This window comes from Acinonyx jubatus, chromosome B1 (assembly GCF_027475565.1).
Source record: "Acinonyx jubatus isolate Ajub_Pintada_27869175 chromosome B1, VMU_Ajub_asm_v1.0, whole genome shotgun sequence".
NCBI classification, from domain to species: Eukaryota; Metazoa; Chordata; class Mammalia; order Carnivora; family Felidae; genus Acinonyx; species Acinonyx jubatus.
The window spans coordinates 40471223-40487791 of NC_069382.1; the positions used below are offsets into that span (position 1 = coordinate 40471223).

Sequence of the window (16569 nt, forward strand, 5' to 3'; positions counted from 1 at the left end):
CAGGTGTGCAGGAAGGGGAGAGGTCAAATGGCTAAGTCTTTTGGACTTCTCCCTCTTCTGCTATTATCTACCCCATTATTTTGCATTGCTATCATGCAAAGCAACTAAATCAATCTCCCAAATCAGTCACTAAAATAAAATGGCCTCCAAATTCCAGATCAAAATTTATATATGTAATCACTGTGTCCTGTTTTGAATTCAGAAAACTTTTTCTCACTGGTTAATGCATTTTCAAGCAGATGGACTCAGCTTTTTTTGTGTGTGTGTGGCTGACCCCTTCCAAATAGGTCAGCATGGTGCAGAATGTTTTAAGTTGGGTAATGTTGTTTTATAACAAATTCAATATGCACTCTGGTTTTTTAAAGGCAAGGACCTATTCCGCTTGACATCTCCTATAATTAAATAGTTTCTAGTATATAATAAATTCTCAGAGAGTATTTGTAGTTGAGGGTAATGAAAGACTTTGCCCCAATCAGATAGGAGGCTTCCAAACTAATCACAGAATTGTATGCTACACTTAGTTATAGGAACCTACTATATACTATTTAAAGGATCCATTCCCAAAAAAACAGCAAAGCTTAATATATGTCTTAAGCCACATTTTTCTCCCCCGGAAATGCATTTTTTATCTTCCACTGAAATGTATAAAATTCTCTAAAGGAGGAGGGGTGAAAAATAAGAAATTAATAAACAAGGGTTTTTTGAATACTTATGACATCCTGAGTATTGTGCTTGAGCTCACAGGAATACTCAGAATAAGGTATTATATATGCTTTCAAGGAACTCATGGTCCATTTGGGGAGGGACTAACCTGTAGAACCATGGTAAATGGTTCTGTAGGAGTAAATGGTATGGTTAAAGTGTAAGGTGACTAAGGACGCTTAGTGGGCAGGGAAAGTTTCTAAGGGAGTGGGATGCTGAACCCTGGGTTCAGCACAGTGGGTAGGATTTACAAGAGGATCACAGAGGGAGACTAAGAGGGTGAGGCAGGATCCCCTGAGCTGGCTGGCACCAACCATAGCTCATCACTTCAAAGAGAGAAATGATACAGGTCTGGGTTACTTGTGTCCATGGGCTGTCTCTCTCACTTCTGGATTTTCCTCAAACAACAGGCCCACTTCACTCCAGAGCAAGTCTTGACCACAGCAGGCACATCTCATGACCCATTCTTTGTCCCTTCCAGCAGTGGTCTTTCTATCCTTAAGGGTACTTCTGTACCCTGTGGGTTTCTTCTCTCCCAAGCTGCTGTGCTTGGCCAGTGTGTATGACTAGATTGTTGCTTTAATTCCTGTGTATGGTCTAACTAGTATGCTGAGGCCCTAACTGCCTGGTCAATCTTTGCCCTGGGAATCAGGCTCTGTTGTCTGTAATTCTAGTAGCTGGTAGGTACCTGCTCTAAACCAGAGGGTCCATTAGGCAGCTCTTCATGTATCTCCTTGCACACCACTTCCTGGGACTCCGGCTGTGGGGCTAACCCCACCTTCTTGGGCTTGTTAGGACTGATCCTTGCAAAGTCAAGTTTACCGTGACTCAGTGAGTCCTCAATTATTGTGTACATATAGGCCAGTCATTGCACACACTGATTTTGTCTTTCCCCCCAAACAATTCAGGGAGGCATAAATTATTATCCCCTTATAGATGATTGAATTGTATCCTCAAAAAGGTATATGTCCAAGTCCTTACCCCTGATACCTATGGATGTGACCTTATTTGGAAATTAGGTCTTTGTAGATGTGATCAAATTAAGATGATGCCATACAAGATTAGGGTGGGTCTTAGATCCAACGGCTGATGTCTTTATATAATAAAGGAGAGGCACATTCAGATACAGAGACACAGAACACCAGACATGGGGAAAAGTCCACGTGACAGTGGAGGCAGACACTGGAGCAGCAGAGCTAGAGGCTAAGGAACACCAAGGATCATGAACAGTAACCAGAAGCTGAAAAGAGGCAGAGAAGGATTCTTCCTTGGAGCTCTGCTGACAGGTTGATTTTGGACTTCTGGCCTCCAGAACTATGACAGAACACATTTCTGTTGTTTGCAGCCTCCCCGTTTGTGGTATTGTGTCATGGCAGCCCTAGGAGGCTAACATGAGTGCTTTTGACAGATATGGAAATAAAGGCTCTGAGAGAGTCCGTAACTTGCCCAAGGGCACACAGATCCAAGTAGCCTAAATGAAACATAAGCCCACTTCCTGTTGTAAAGCCTGGGCTCTCTCCTGCAGACCCCAGCTGGGAGACAGTAGCCTCATGTTTACACACACTGGCCCTCACTGCTAACGGCGCTATTCTCCCACCTCTCCTTCTCCTAGATGCTTTTGGGAACTCAGTTCCCAACATGGGCACTAAGATGGTATTTTGAAAAACGTACATATGGAGAGTGCCTCACACATAAAATGTGTCATTATATTAAAACAAAAAGAGAGTTAAAAATCCGAGCCCATGTAAGCAAATGCACATGTCTGAGGCTGTGGCTAGGCCATGCCAGCTGTTTGAATCGCAGAAGTGGTAAATGTTCTTTGAGCCAGTGTTCTCTACTATAAAAATAGCTTTGGGGCACCTGGGTGGCTCAGTCAGTTAAGCATCCCCGACTTTAGTTCAGGTCACAATCTCATGGTTTGTGAGTTGGAGCCCAATACTGGTCTCTCCGCTCTCAGCCTAGAGCCCGCTTCAGATGCTCTGTCTCCTTCTCTCTCTGACCCTCCCCCATTCTCTCTCTCTCTCAAAAATAAATAAACATTTTTAAAAAAATAATAAAAAAAAAGCTTTAATCTGGAGAGTGTTGAACCTTGTTTGTGGAAGTTCATAACTGATTCAGTTTGTAACAGTGAAGGCAATTTTTTAAAAAATTCTTTCTCCTTTCTTGGTGCCTCTGGGACTTAGTTCAACACAACAGAAATCAGGTCAAAGTTTGATCTCTGAGGTAAAAGTTGACGCTGTAGCTGCTCTGGACAGGCGCCAAGTTTTTGCTGTAACTCCCGGGGTCCCTGGGGTATATCCATTTAGGTCTTGGTGGGGCTCCTCCAGTAAGAGTCAGGTTGCCACCCCAGCTGCTGTGATTGCTGCTGGCCTGACTTTCTCACAGAAAGGACAGACGCTCCTTGCCTGGCCGACTAATACACACTTGTGCCAAGTGTCAGAGAAATGGCAGCTGCGGTCTCTGATTCCAAGGATTTAGGATCTCAGCAAGGAGTCAGGACTCATTTCCTCAGTACAAGTGAGGCAGCCAAGCTTCAGGCCTGGAGAGGCTAGAGGGTTTCAGGGAAGGTGTGTCCCTGTGGCTTGTAGTGGACAAGGGAGTCTTCATGAAGATGAAGGTGGGGCCATGCCCCCCAAGGGGAGGATGGAAGTTTAGGAAGGCAGAGGAGAAAGGAGGGAACAGATTCTCCACCCAGTGGTCCAGGGTCTGGGGATGCTGAAGAAACCAGGTAGCGGGGAGACATGGTTGAGAGGTAGTGAAGACCAGCATGCCTACTGACTTTGCAAGTCACATGGAGGGGTAATTTCGAGACGGGTAGCTACTTCTTCCCAGTTGCTTAATGAGGGGCTCTGGGCCAACTTTGGGGATGGAGGTGGTAAAGGATCTGGGGATATGGAATGAGTCCTTAACATAGACAATGGCCAAGATTTTGTTGAGGCTCTGGGGAAGGCTCTGGTAGGTGCATTTTGTTTTGTGTTTTACTTGCCCTCACGGAATTATTCTTATTTACTTGCTTTGTTTTGCTATGTTACATTCTTAAGTACGCCAGTTACTAGGGCTGGAAGGTGCAGTTGAAAGTGGGGAAGCAGGTCTCTTGTGGGGAGGTGAGTGTGGAGCGGGTCCCTTGTGAGGAGGTTGGTTCATGGTAGTTTCTGGTGTTCAGCCATCCCATTTATTTGGGGAGAAGTTAGTGTGTGTGTGTGTGTGTGTGTGTGTGTGTGTGTGTATGTGTGTGTAGGTGTTGTCCTAAGCAGACACACTCACTAACCTTATGCTTATGTCTTCTATGTCTGTACAAAATCAGGAATAAAATGAAGCACCAGGATTATTATCCAGCTTAAGCCCCATGGCAGAAAATTAAGAAAGGCTTCCAAATTTTTGATATTGCTAAAACTCACCCCTGCAACTGGTAGGCTGGCCGCCTTTCCTCTGACTCAGCCTTGCTCCCCACTGCCCTTTCCCTGGATTGATTGAAGCCATGTGAGAAATGAACCCGTGCAACTTAGCCACTGAGAAACTACACAGAAGCAAAAGGGCACCAGGAGATGCTTGTTTCCTGAAGCTGGTGAGGTTCCTGATCTTTATCATTAGTGTTCTTGTCACTCTAGTGGTCGCTCCTGTCCCTTTGGGCTTCATCTCCCAATGCCCCCTTTCTCTCCCTGTCTTCATTCTTCCTTGAGGTACCCCTGGGAAGAGCTTGGCATGAGTCTGTCATGGTACTTTCTGGGCTCTGGAATACTCAGGATTGGGGTTCCCAACTCTAGCTCTGCCATTTACTATGTGACCTGAATCTCAGTCTGTTTCCCCTTCTGTAAGAATACCTGTGTTATGGGGGTTGGTTTGATGCTTAAATAAGGTGTTTTGCTCTCAGTTGGGGACTGTTTGATCCCGATGCTGGCTTTCCTGCTGCTTATTCCAGTCACAGTGTCTTGGAGAGTGAGGTCCTGAGCCAGGTGGACTCTGGGGACTATCTGCTGCCTAGCATCTTAGGGCATGAATATCTGAGTCAAATCTGACTATCAAGACAAGCTTAGAGAACCAGTTTCTTTCCTCTGCATGTTTGCTGATTGGTACTTCATCTTGCAAAAGATAATTTTGCTTGGAATTTTAAATGCATCATCCAGGCCACTCCTAGCACTCTCCTAGCCTTCTGATCAAGATGGAAGAGAAAGCCTCCTCCACCCACAGAAAGTGTTTATACTTTCCTTTCCATTTCATATTCTGCCCTCTCAGTCATCCTAAATGTTTATTTAACGATGCTCAAAGACCTTTTAAGCTTCCTTGGTTTAATGTTTGCTAAACACCCTGTCACTTCCACTTCTACTGATAATTTCCTGCTTGCTGCAAAATTGCCCTTGGTTACGCACCGTCTGGAAACTCTTAATAGAATGACTAAAGGCTCAGTCTCTCAGCGATGGGCTCCCCACAACTGTGTGGGCAGCCCATGAGGTCAGGGTGCTCTCTGGGGCAGAGAAATGAAGAGGGACTGTGGAGTCGGAAACTCACTTGGAATTTAGGAGTTCCTAAGATTTTTGGGAAAAGTTTCAAATAGTTGGTGACAATTGTCAGAATCTCAGTCAGCAGCATGTTGGTTCATCCCAGATGGCCCCAGGCGCTTGGTTTGGCCCAAAGCCTGGCCCAGAGTTTCTTCATCTTGAGCAGGGAGTGAAGGACATGACCAGACTCCAGGTGGTGGTTTAGCGCAATTCTTGGCACATGAACTACAGAGTGCCGAGGAGAAGAAGCTGGCTCTTTCTCAGGCCACAGGCTGAATGCTCAAACTCTAAGCTCAGCTGATGTTCTGTGTGATCTCTTTTTTCTTCCTAGTGGCCATAAATATACAACCATAAAAAGATGGACTTCTGGCCACCTTGGCAACAGGAAGTTGGACAGTACTGCCAAATGCAGTTGCACAGGTTATGCACTGAGCAACTCTACAGGGCTAAGCCACATTGTAGCCTAGGTGAACGGCACTCTCTAGAGTTGTGTAGTGACACACATTAGGTGTAGATCCAGAAGCAAGCTGGGCAGTTCTGTGTTGAAGAACTGAGGCAAGTTCAGTTCTGAGGCTGAAGGTGATACCTGTATGGCCAAAACAAGGGATCTCAAGCAAGACTGTCCTCACCATGCCAGCCCCAGGGACATTCTACTCAGTACAGCAATTCTAAATGGGAAAGCTGCTAAGAGGTATATGGTAGCCTAGGATTGTTGGCACTTAAGTATGGCATCCAATCATTCACAAAAAAATATTTTTTGAAAAATGCAAGGGATTTCTCCACTTCCAAGCTTACAGTCTAGGGGAAGTCATAAAACTGAATCACCAGCTACATCAGGACTTCAAGTTCCTCCAGTAAGGATATTAAACAGCAAGAACTAGAGTATTTCAGAGCAGAGTTAGACCATTGTCAGCTGCAGTGGTTAGGAAACCCTTCTTGGAAGAGATGGGTCTTCATATGTGGCTTGGAGAATGGGTTAGTTTGGATGGGCATGGGGGCCAAAGGAGCAGTGTTCACATGTGCAGTGACTGAGGTGAGGGCCAGAGGGTGGGAAGCATGTGAACTTGGGCCTGGATTGAGAAGTGAGCCAGAGTGGGAGTGAGGAAACATGTTAGTTGACATTGTGTCCATGCCGAGTGGTGGCAGAGACATTGGGATTGTCAAGTGGGGCTAGATTTGAGAGGTTTTAATCCATAATACACTCTGTTGGGGAGCATAGAAGGCTTCTGAGTGGGACAGGCTTACGAAACAAGAAGAGTGCTGCAGATGGATCCCCCCTCCTTTTTCACCCAGGCTTCTCCCACTTAGGGAGAGCTCAGGAAGTCCTCTCAAGAGACCCTAATGGGGACAATTAGCCAATTGTCTTAGGCCCACACCTCTGCCCTTCCCCAACCCGAGTTCCATTCTCTGTAGGCCATAGTAGAGCTACCCACAGGGACAGTGGTGGCTGTCTTTCCTGGAAGCACAGCCAAATCTCTAACAATGACCACTGCACAGTGGGTGAAACAGGCCAAATTCCCTCGTGTTGCTCCTCATTGTTAATGGCTGGCTACTTCTAAATGACTGAGAAACTCTGCCATTTCATGTGGTCTGCAAAGGCCTTTCCTGACCACTGTGGAGGTGGGGAACCCAGGTAGGAAGAACCTCAGTGAACCCCAGGAGTAGATCTCAGCTAATGAGGGGCTGCTGCCCTACTGCTGTCCCTCTCCAGGGTGTCAGTGTCCAATGGCACACCCATAAGTTGCCATTGGCGTGTTCACCAGAGCAAACATGTATTTGAGGTGATGTTGCATGAGATGGCTGTAGGCAGTTTGGTTACTTCAGTCCCAAAACCTCAGCCAGTATTAGCACCAGGGCCTCCACACCAGTTAGCTTTTCCCTCAAGACCCTTGCTCCCCAGTTTGAGCTTGTGGAGATCTTTCATCTCATCCTGGTGAGGCTGAGGCTTCTCTGGGAGTTGACTATCCCAGGCTTAGAGCCTCCCTGTCAAACTCCTATTCTCAGTCTGAGAGCAAATTGATGAAGGACAAGAGCAATGGGCCTGTCTTGCTTCCATTCAGTCTGTCAGTGAGCAAAACCATCTGCTCCCAATTATAGCTGTGGAGGCTGAGCAATGGATTGATGGGGCTGTCTCCTAAGCTGATAGGAAAACCCCATCAGTCTGTAGCTTCCCAGAAAACCATCAATGCATCTCCTTATCAGCCTGGAGGAGCTGCCACTGAGCTTGAATGGTGACTGTCATTGGCTAGATGCAGGCTCTGCAAAGCAAAAACAGAAAGTGGTTCCATTTCAGTAGTTCCCAATTCTGACTTGTGAAGCTCACTTGAGAACTGATGAGGGTTTCCTATTCAAAACAATGGAGAGGCAGACCAGCAGCACAATCCATTATGTCTTCTGACTTCAGCATGCCACAGGGAACCTGGTGAAGCCAAGATGTATCATTTTAGAGCAAAAGAAGGTGCTTCAAAGTGTCAGAGCCTTACAACACTGTTGTTGAGGTCTGGAGTGACTGAGACTCTAAGACTGTGGAAGATTCTAGAAGTGAGAGCCACTTCTTGTCTTCTTGGGTTAGGAGGCCTCTAACCTTTTCTGTTCTTGTAGAATGGTATCTGAATTTCTCCTTTGGTGGCCTTAAAGCAGATCATGGGATGGTTAGCAATTCTCTTTTCTTTTACTGTTTGTTATATCAAAGACAGATCTTAGATCTCTTCCTATATACCCCCTGGACCTGGACCCTAAGAAACTGGGGCTTAGGAGGTGGAGTAGCACATTGAGGGTCATGCAGCTAGTGAAGGAGGAGTTGGACTTTGAAACCTGATCTCTTCACTTTCAACCCAGGGTTCTTTCCCTCCCACCAAACTGCTTTCCGCTTTCTGAATGTTTACATCTCAATCAGTGCCAGGAAGGAGGTGGGGATTCCACCTTTTGAGCCCTGGCAAAAATATCTTAAATCCACCATCCTCCCCATGCACAAACACACATAGACATGAACACACAATTGATTCTAATGGAAGGTAAAGTTGAAAACAGAAATTCTGGGGCAGATGCCTGGCCCCAGCCCTGACCTATTAAATCAGAATGTTCCATGGTGAACACAGCTCTATAGGAATTCTGAAGTTCAACCAGCCTTGAGAACCATGGCCCCATGAGTGCTTTCTGGGGGGCCCCAAGGACAGCAATGCTGATCTGATGGAGGTGAGAGGCAATTGAGGCTTCTGTAGGGCGGTTTGAACAAAAAAATCTCTGCTTTTCAATTCTTTCGAGTGAGGATGGCTTATGATAGGGAGGGAGCAGGTGGGAGTAAGTGAGACCTGATGCCATGACCATGCAAGTCTTTGAGGACAAGAAACCTCTTGACTGTACAGTCCTGGCTCAGTGCTGTGGACATGAGCAACCTCCCTGACTATTATTAAATGAATCGATGCTGCAGCTGGAGATTGTGCCCTCGTGCAGCTAGGAAAGGTCTCCATCCTGCTCTGTGGATGCTATCCATTCAATCCCAATCCACTTAGCCAAATTCAACAGATGCTGGTGAAACCTCTGCCGAGTGTAGTCCAGATGCTAGGGACCACACACATCTGGGTGAGCTGAGAGCTCTGACCTCAAGACCCCTTGCGTGGAGAGGGGAAAGCCTCAAAGTGCCGGGATCCCTGGAAGAATGGAAAACTGACCCCAGAAGTATTGGGTTCTGATCCATAAGTGCAAACCCAAATCTTAGCTGTTCTTCAAATAGCTTTACTGGGAAGAGAACTGTCATGTAGGTCTAATCATGTGTGTGTGTGTGTGTGTGTGTGTGTGTGTGTGTGTGTGTGTTACAAAATACTTTCTTAGGCAGCCTGAAGCACTCATTCACTTTTGTTGACCTTTTAGTTATCCTTAGCATTTTCAGGGTGATGATATCATTATTGGAAATGAATGGCTCTGTAGAACAAGGAGGTGGCTATGGCCAAAACTCAGTCTGTCCATCCATCCATCCATCCATCCAAAATTTGTCACTAATTTTTGTCTGAAGTAGACAAGGTGGGTACGTACATAGGTTCTCAGACAGTTGATTCACTGAAATGGAGGAAAGCAGCTTGGAAAAATGCAAATCCTGTATATGGGGAGGTTTTCAGGGGAGGTTAGCAAAACTTCAGAGCTTTTACAAAAGTGGAGTTCAGAAATGTTGAAGAAGTTTTAACTCTGTGGCCTCAGGCCAGTGGCAGGAGAGCTGACAGGGACTTTGAGTACATAGAAATGACTGCCAGGTCCCAGGTAATCCTGTGTCTGATAAGGTAAGGGATTCCAAAGTTTAGGCAAGAGGGAGACTGAGACCTGGAGGAAAAATAGTTGCTTTTCCTTATAAGAGTTGTAAAGAATTTTGCTTTTTAAAGTTGGAAAGATGATTACTGGCTGAACAAACTATCCTCCAGGCACCTGGTTAGTATGGTTACTTTCTGGGAGACCCCAACTCCCCTGTAGAGCCTGGGGAATTGCCTGTCAAGCCTCATAAATGTTGCCACAGGCCTCGGGACTCTCAGCGGGTGTGTGCCTATACATGGTCTCACCACCTTCGGGACTTGTTCTCAGCGAGCACTGTCTCCTTTCAGGTTTGGGTTTCTCCCTGCCCACACTGGGCCCACCTCTGCTTCTTGGCAGACCCTTGTGCTGGTCACGGCCACAATCAAATCATCCCTGACATTTGTATAATCTCTTTATAGTTTACAAAGTGCCTATCCTGCACCATCTCATCAGCTTCTCCCAGCAGCCGTGAGCAAAAGGGCATGGGTTAATTAGGCAGAGTCAACACACATTTATGGAGAGCAGACTGTGGGTGGGGGCCAGGCACAGCTAACCGGGTTCTTGCCTTTAATAACTAGATTGTAGGCTCTCCGAGAGCAGTGCCCTTGTGCATTTCTTCTCAGCATGCTCCCAGCTCCTAGCAGAGTGCCTAGCATACAGTGGTGCTCGATGAAAGGATGAATGAATGAAAGCTGTCAAGTAAACTCTTAGTTCTCCCTGTGTGGAAGAGATGAGGGACAGAGAAGAGACTGGACTGGCTTGCCTGTGGTCACGCAGGTAGGGCATGGCAGATGCAGAAATTCCTGCCTCCATACCCCACCCATCCCTTCCCCTCCCTACAGGCTTCTTGAGAGCAGCCTGGGAGCAAGCAGGACCTGGGTGGTGTGGCTGCAGGAAGCTCCACCCTCTCCCCCATAGAGTGACTTCAAAGAGGTCTGAAGCATCTATGCATCGGGAAAGCCAACACAGGCTGTTCTCAGGATGTTCCCAGGAACTCTGAGCTTCTTCCCAGAATGTCTCAACCTGAGAAAGCACATCCCAGGCTACAGCCACTTTCCAGAGGGATGCAGCCAGCTGGCAGGCCCAGAGCTGCTCAGGCTTGCTCTTCCCTCAGGAAGCAGCCTTGCTAGGATTGGGGAAGGGGCCAAGCTGCCCACCTTCCAGTTCCCCCAGGCCTTGGGGCACTCAGGGGAGCAGGGAGGGTGTGTCTTGGAAGGTGAGGCTCTTCAGGGGATGACTTATCTCTCGTGCACAGGGCTCCTTCCTGCAAACAGCTTCCAGGGGAGGCTCCTGGTCCCATGGTTGGCTGCACAGTTGCCTGTCCTGGCAATCTGTGTTTGTGGAAGCTTTGCAGAGCAGTCCCAAGGGAAGAGAATGTGATGACTAATGGAGACATGTCCCGGCAGATGGGTGGGCAGGCCTGGCACAGGACAGGCTTCTTGCTGACACAACACGGGCTCACAGCGCAGGCTGGCTGTGGCCCCTGGGAGGAGGCGGGTGCAGGCTCCTGGTAGGTGGGCACACAGGGTCTCTTCCCACGGACTCACAAGGGGCAGCATCTATTTGAGGACTGATCAGATGGGAACCTACCTCTCCCTGCCACAATGGCTGGAAAGGAGAGAAGCATGAAGCAAAGTGATGGAGGTAACTAGCTGGCAGGACATAGAGCCAGTGCCATGCCCAACTCCCAGCTGGGTGATAGGAAGCAAGCTTGTGAATGGCTCTGAGCTATGGCTTTCTCACCCATGTTGGGAATATAACGGTATCCTTGACTTAGCTCCCTCTATCACAGAGTTGCTGTGAAGGTCCAGTGAGGTGTGTGGGTTTTTTGTTTTTGTTTTTGTTTTTTTAACCTCATTAAGCAATAACTTGACAAACTGAAAAGTGTTGCCTGAAATAGGGGTTTCATGCTTCTACCCAATGGCTGGTGGCAGGCAAGTGCAAGCCAGAGTTATTGATCATTTTAAGTATTGTGAAATTCACCACCATCTTAGACTTCAAACATGTCTTATGTCCTCTCCAGAGTTTTTCCCGGTGACTACTTTCCTCATCTCTCCAACATATTATGCCTGGCAGCCTTACCTTTGTGGCTGTTCCTGTCCCCAGCCCTGCTCTGGAGATAGTCGCCCTGCCCCATCAGTTCCTGACATGTGACGTCAAACAGGACACTGGCCTCTGCAGAGGCTCTGCTTCCTCTTTCTACAATCAAAGATGTTAATAAAGCTGTTTGCTTTAAAGGACTGAAGTGAGATACTGCATGAAAAAGTGCTGGAAAGCTGTACAGATGACAGTTTTTCTCATTGTCATTGCCAGTTATTCCTCCTCAAACCGGAGCGCTATTGGCAGTGACCACTTCTGTGAGCCACACTCCAGACTGCACTGGGGGGTGCTTTTCTCTTCCTCTTCCTCTTCCTTTCCCTTTCCCCTGGGCGAGTCCAAGGGCACAGCATGATGACCTCATTGTTTGATAGCTCAGAGTTGGGGTATAAGGCAGGAGGTCCTCCTGCCTTCCCAGGCCTTCCCAGTTACCCTGGATTATCTTGTGATGCAGTGCGCATTATTGTACACAGGAGTCTCCAACAATCAGCCAGGTGCAGGCAGGCGGGCTCCTGGAAGATGCCAACATGACAGACACTTCCCAAAGAAAATAAGCTGAACCGGGAGGTTACTCATGCCTACGACCTCCTGGAGCCAGGGAGAAGAGGCTTTTATGGAGCTGTTTCCTGCTGTTCACTGACTCTCCTCCTAAAGATGCCTGAGAGGTTGGCCACATCTTAGCTGACACTAAGGGAAAAATCTGGAAAAAAAAAAAAAAAAAAACAAGGAAGATTTCTCTATGAGAAAGTCAAGGGTCTTGGGTAAGGATGTGTTTCTCTGGAACAGGGTACACCTCTTACAGGACGTTTTAGAAGATGGGGAGACATCGGGGCGCCTGGGTGGCGCAGTCGGTTAAGCATCCAACTTCAGCCAGGTCACGATCTCGCGGTCCGTGAGTTCGAGCCCCGCGTCAGGCTCTGGGCTGATGGCTCAGAGCCTGGAGCCTGCTTCCGATTCTGTGTCTCCCTCTCTCTCTGCCCCTCCTCCGTTCATGCTCTGTCTCTCTCTGTCCCAAAAATAAATAAACGTTGAAAAAAAAATTAAAAAAAAAAAAAGGAAGATGGGGAGACATGCAAGGCTGCAAAACCAGACATCAGTTACCATGTCTTTGGGCAAAGGCAAAAAGTTCTGGGTGTGAAGTAAGTCAGCACACAGAACACTTGTACTGGAATGAAGATTGTAAGATTACATAACTATTTTCTAGGGGCACGGGGTGGGGGGGCACCAGATTTTATCATTTTATTTTGCCTAGTGTGAGACCTTTACTCTAGTTCTGTGCTAGTCACTAGCCATGTGTGGCGATTTGAGTTTAAACTACCTGAAATTAGACAAATGACAAGTCCATTCCTCAGGCCCACTAGCCGCATTTGAAGTGCTCCACAGCCACATCTGGCCAGTGGCTACTGTCCTGAAGAGCACAGATGTAGAGCATTCCCACCACTGCCTGAATCTCTCTTGGACAGGGCGGCTCTCATCTGCCCAGACATTCTTCTGTTTGGGGGTGGGAAGCCACAGAGGAAATGAGAAGAGTTATTCAAGAAATGTGAAGAGGAAGAACAACTTAACATTCAGCCGTTGACGTCCAGAATCTGATCCTTCAACAATAAAATGGCTGTGCAAGCCAGACTGTTGTCCTGAGAAACAAATTTCCGTATCTCTTTACCCACCCCACCCTGCCCCCTTTAACATTTCAGCAACTGAGCATGCACAACTCAGCTTGGAAATTTCTCCACAGCATAGAAGAGAGCCAGGCTTAGCTGCAGTCAGAGGGAAAGTGGGTGTGAAGTAGGAAAAGCAAAATACAAACCAGACTATGTATTTTCGGAAGCACAGGCAGGGTGTGTGTTCTGCATGAAGAATGTGGACAGAAGAGAAAAAAAAGTGAGAACTGGGAAGCACCTGGACCTATGTTTGTGGAACCGTCCTCTCCAGTCCTGGGCTGGTGAGGGGCAGAGGAGTCCAGCAGGATGGAGGCCATACTGAACAGAGTCTGCAACACATCAACCTATGCACAGCCATGCTAAGGTCAACCTGTGGCATACATAGGGTAGCCTTGGAAGCCCCTGTGGGCTGACCTCCTCAGGCTGCCTTTGGTCATGTGTGGTGTGGACACTGGGCTGGCAGCCAAGGGGTCTTCCATGGCATACACCATGACAGGCAGAAGTGGCCCACTGTAAGGCTGGTGTTGGACTTCTAGGGCACTGAACCAGATGGTGGGTAGGCAAAGTGTCAGCATCTGTATCCAGTAGTGGGGCCAAGGCAATCTGAGGTAGATACTTAATTCTGCTAAAGATAAGCAAGACCAGCCTGAGAGAGATCTACACTGCAGCCTTCTGGTAGACAAAGGATAGCATCAAGACACTGGAGGAGGTTGAGAACACCAAACCCGAGGTCTCTGCTCCATTCTTGCTGACATAGGATGAGCAAGTGCCCCTCTTTTCATGCACCCAGAGAACATTTTATAAGGAGAAGCAGGAGGAGGGAAATTTTATCTTAGTAACAGAATTTTTAGCCAAAAGAGTCTGTCTGTTTCCTAAAAAAGCTTTTAACATGACTGGATTAGAGTAAGTTTAAACTGGATGTAGTTAATATTTTTCTTGTTAATCAGTAGGTGGAGACTCAAGAGGGGAAATATCAGATTAGCTATTGGCAAACTAGAAACACTACATTTTCTCTGTCCGTCTGTGTTGTGGTGGGAGTTGAATCTAGAGACCCTGACGTATGAGCAAAAACTGAATTGATGATCAAGAATCAACACCACTCAGAAGACCAGACATGGTAGGATTAGAGCAATGTGAGACCCAGAGAAAAGGACCCAACTGGGTGATCATGGGGACCTCCACCATACTGGTTCAGAATGATTTCTTTTGTCCTATTGAGGAGGAAATGAGACCTGCTGTCAGAATCTACTAGATAAGTTATACATGTGACCTTCATGGTTAGTTGTATCATGTCATATCAGTTGAGATACTGCAAGTGACACAAAACCCAACTGAAATTGGCAAAAAAGGGAGTTTACTGCTTCATGGAACTAAGAGTATAATATTCTCTCCCAGCTTTGGGTGTGGTTAGATGCAGGGCTCTAATGATGCCAGTACGTCTCAGTCTAAAGTTTTCTCTCATCTCTGCTGTTCTTCATCTTGGCTTCACTGCCAAGTAATTCTCCAGTGACAATATGGCTGCCAGTAGCTCCACGAACCCAGCAGGATCAACTCATGTCCTTTCCCCAGAGTGCCATAAACTGTCTCATTGCATTTCATTGCCACTGATTGTTTCTGACAGGCATCTCTCATTTAATTGCTGTGACCAGAAGAATTCCATGCTCTAACTGGCCATGTGTCAGTTCACACATCTACCTGGAGGCAGATGTGGAGTTAACCCCACGTGCAGGTGACACATGGATGGGTGGGGGAGGGAGAAAGGATGCTGAGCAGTCAAAAAACTGTGGTGTAAACTGTATTTGTTAATTGCTATACAAGGCAGTGGAGTTGGTCATTCTCAAGAGATTATTTTGTTAACATTACAAGGACTTAGGCTTTAGGTATTGGCAGATAGACTGTAGGTAAATATCTACTGACCTGACTTGGCTTTTTCATCATCATAGTCAAGATTCTGATGTTTAGAGTGGACTGAAGGGCACTTACAGAATTTGTCAGAGTACACGGTGTATTTTGAAGGCATGCCTTGCAGTACCAGTTCTCCTGAGTCCATAGGAAATATTGTGGCCAAAGGGTCATTAATGTCTAACCTTCTGTTTTATTCTGGTTGTGATTCTAAAGCCCAGACCATTGGTGACCCCTGGAATTTGCCCCTGGGTCACAGGACACTTTAAGATATTGTTGAGGAGGTTGTGCATATTTACATCAGCTTTCAAGGTGAAATATTTTTAGTGTTTTTTTGTGGCTGCTACTTGTTTTTCTTTCTCTTTCTTTTCATTTACTACCATTGATTCAAAGCCCTTAAGCCCAAAGAGGACATAAGATCAAAGAGACTCTGTAACTGGAGGGAGTGTAGCAGTGGAGACCTGGAAGGTATTCTAGAGGTCTGGACAAAGGACAACAGATAATTGTCAAAGTCTTCATTTTTATGTTCCCTAGACTTCAATTATGGAGTCAGTAGCAGATTGAATGTTGTTCCCTAAAATTTATGTCCCCTGAAACCTTAGAATGTGACTTTATTTGCATATAAAGTTTTGCAGATATGATCAGTTAAGATGAGTGCATACAGGATGAGAGTGGGCCCTAGATCCAATGACTGGTGCCCTTATAAGAAGAGAGGTCACAGACACAGGGAGGAAGGCCATGAGGATGGAGGCAGCAACTGGAGCTACAAGTCAGGGAATGCCATGGAATGCTGAACTGGAAGAGATAAGAAAGGATTCCTCCCTGGAGCCTATGGAGGGAACACGTCTGTGTTGGCTCTTGACTTTAGACTTCTAGCCCCCAGAACTGTGTGAGAACCAATTTCTGTTGTTTTAAGCCACCCAGTTTGTGGTAATTTCTCACAACAGATCTAAGAAACAAATACAGGGGCTTTTAAAGAAGTCTAAGGCCTGGAGCCTTTGATTGAGTCAGAGAGTAGACATAGTGACATAGAGGTCCCCTTGGAGGATCCTCGACAGGGTCTATTTGAAGGATTAATTTTTGCTTCCAGACAAGGTTGACCCATCCACACCACATTCTTCTATAAGGCCACCACATTTGGCTCTACAGTTCGCATTACTCAAGGGGTGAGAAGAGACAGGAATCTTGTCTGCTCCATCAGCCAAGCCCTGTGTGTTGGTGCAAAAATAAATACTCTGGAGGAAGGAGTTTCTTTTCTTCACTGCTCTGTCTGTTCCTCAAGCTGTGTGCCATAGGGTTGAGGTTGCCCAGATAGGGCACCACTATCTAATTCACACAAAGCCACCATATAGACAGCAGTGGCCTTGATCTGGCTCTACAGAAGCCCCAACATTGCCCCTCCTTAGGCAGGATCCTTTGTTCTTTCCATA

The 16569-nt window shown here is 46.8% G+C and overlaps 1 long non-coding RNA gene across 3 annotated transcripts in view; it reads left to right on the forward strand.

The window, feature by feature from the left end:
* The first annotated feature begins 364 nt into the window (after positions 1–364).
* Positions 365–16569, forward strand: part of LOC106978363 (uncharacterized) — a 59361-nt gene continuing 43156 nt past the window's right edge. Inside the window, exon 1 of one of the 3 annotated variants that reach the window (XR_008295976.1) lies at positions 365–4267. This is a non-coding gene — a long non-coding RNA (uncharacterized LOC106978363). The remainder of the gene's footprint in view (positions 4268–16569) is intronic. The other 2 variants (XR_008295977.1, XR_003424327.2) reach the window with 2 other exon arrangements.